The following is a 2,500-nucleotide window of genomic DNA, read 5'->3' as shown; positions in this document are numbered from 1 at the left end:
CGCACACAGTCCTCAATCGGACCAGCACACTGCAGATGTCCACCGCGCTTCGCACCGGGCCCGCGAGGACCTACTTTGGCCGCACGGCGCCGCGTGCAGGGTGCGCCGGCGCGCAGCTGCGCCGCCTGCCGCCTCCGTCGGCCGGCGCGCCTGCCACTGGCCGCCCCCACCAGCCGGCTGTAGCGCGTGCGCCCACGCACCGCGCGGCCAGCACGCCGGGAGGCCCCCCCTCACCGGCCGGGGACGGTCCCACCCAGCCACCGCCGCGTATCGCTTCACACCCAGATGCCATTCACGTTCGTGGGCATGGTGGGTATCGCTGGAACAACCGGTTGGTAGCTCAACCGATCGTCGCCATCACTGATTCACCTCTAGCGAGAACAACCGCACCACAACGGTTTACCAGTTGTTCATTTGCGTAACGTCACCAGCAAACGTAGGCGTCCATCGCCATTTGCAAATTCAACGATTGTTGCATGCCTGTGTCAGGTGTCACGACACACTATGTCTGCCCACATACACGCAACAACATGTGCACGCTTCGCGAACACGTGGAAGGTGGCCCCCGTACGTATGCGATGTCCATTGCGCGAACGACTGTCAACCGGCCTCTGTCGCATGTCGCAGATGTGGAACGCAGTGCACCATGCTATCACGGTGTGTGAGAAGAGACGACTACGTCTGACAACACGCGCCACTACATCAACAGACGGCTCATGCTGATCGCCATCCAGGGCATACCACACTGCAATCCAGCTCTTATAGGGAGACGACACGTAGCTGAGTGCACAACATTTGGACCGCATGGTTCGCCGTTGTTGGCGCAGTCGTTGTACGGTCACATGTACCACGATGTATCATTCAGTACATGAGGACCAATGTGCAGTACAGTGTGTGATTTGGACGTACAACATCAGCGGACAGTTGACACAGGCCGTACCACAGCGTAGGCTAAGTGCTTCGCCATGCGAATGCCAATGAACAACTGCAAATGCCAATGAACAACTGCAAAGGGCATTGAGCATGTACGTCCTGCTGCCATCCACATTACAGTGTATAGCTGCAAGGTGTTTAACATGAAGCGATACACTGGGGACCGGGCAGTGCGAGTAGCAAACTATATTGCGGGGGTTGCAGTTAGGCAACACTACACTAATTTAACGCGTCGTATGACAATTACAGAGCAGGTTAAGGCCCAACGTGTGTTGGGTTAAGGCCCAACGTGTGTTGGGTTAAGGCCCAACGTGTGTTGGGTTAAGGCCCAACGTGTGTTGGGTTAAGGCCCAACGTGTGTTGGGTTAAGGCCCAACGTGTGTTGGGTTAAGGCCCAACGTGTGTTGGGTTAAGGCCCAACGTGTGTTGGGTTAAGGCCCAACGTGTGTTGGGTTAAGGCCCAACGTGTGTTGGGTTAAGGCCCAACGTGTGTTGGGTTAAGGCCCAACGTGTGTTGGGTTAAGGCCCAACGTGTGTTGGGTTAAGGCCCAACGTGTGTTGGGTTAAGGCCCAACGTGTGTTGGGTTAAGGCCCAACGTGTGTTGGGTTAAGGCCCAACGTGTGTTGGGTTAAGGCCCAACGTGTGTTGGGTTAAGGCCCAACGTGTGTTGGGTTAAGGCCCAACATAGGTTGGGTTAAGGCCCAACATAGGTTGGGTTAAGGCGCAACATAGGTTGGGTTAAGGCGCAACATAGGTTGGGTTAAGGCGCAACATAGGTTGGGTTAAGGCGCAACATAGGTTGGGTTAAGGCGCAACATAGGTTGGGTTAAGGCGCAACATAGGTTGGGTTAAGGCGCAACATAGGTTAGGTTAAGGCGCAACATAGGTTAGGTTAAGGCGCAACATAGGTTAGGTTAAGGCGCAACATAGGTTAGGTTAAGGCGCAACATAGGTTAGGTTAAGGCGCAACATAGGTTAGGTTAAGGCGCAACATAGGTTAGGTTAAGGCGCAACATAGGTTAGGTTAAGGCGCAACATAGGTTAGGTTAAGGCGCAACATAGGTTAGGTTAAGGCGCAACATAGGTTAGGTTAAGGCGCAACATAGGTTAGGTTAAGGCGCAACATAGGTTAGGTTAAGGCGCAACATAGGTTAGGTTAAGGCGCAACATAGGTTAGGTTAAGGCGCAACATAGGTTAGGTTAAGGCGCAACATAGGTTAGGTTAAGGCGCAACATAGGTTAGGTTAAGGCGCAACATAGGTTAGGTTAAGGCGCAACATAGGTTAGGTTAAGGCGCAACATAGGTTAGGTTAAGGCGCAACATAGGTTAGGTTAAGGCGCAACATAGGTTAGGTTAAGGCGCAACATAGGTTAGGTTAAGGCGCAACATAGGTTAGGTTGAGGCACAATATAGGTTAGGTTGAGGTACCGTATAGGTTAGGTTAAGGTACAGTATAGTTTAGGTTAAGGTACAGTATAGTTTAGGTTAAGGTACAGTATAGTTTAGGTTAAGGTACAGTATAGTTTAGGTTAAGGTACAGTATAGTTTAGGTTAAGGTACAGTAT

Source organism: Schistocerca serialis, unplaced genomic scaffold (genome assembly GCF_023864345.2).
Source record: "Schistocerca serialis cubense isolate TAMUIC-IGC-003099 unplaced genomic scaffold, iqSchSeri2.2 HiC_scaffold_1187, whole genome shotgun sequence".
Lineage (NCBI taxonomy): Eukaryota > Metazoa > Arthropoda > Insecta > Orthoptera > Acrididae > Schistocerca > Schistocerca serialis.
Note: the sequence above shows the minus strand (reverse complement) of the source record.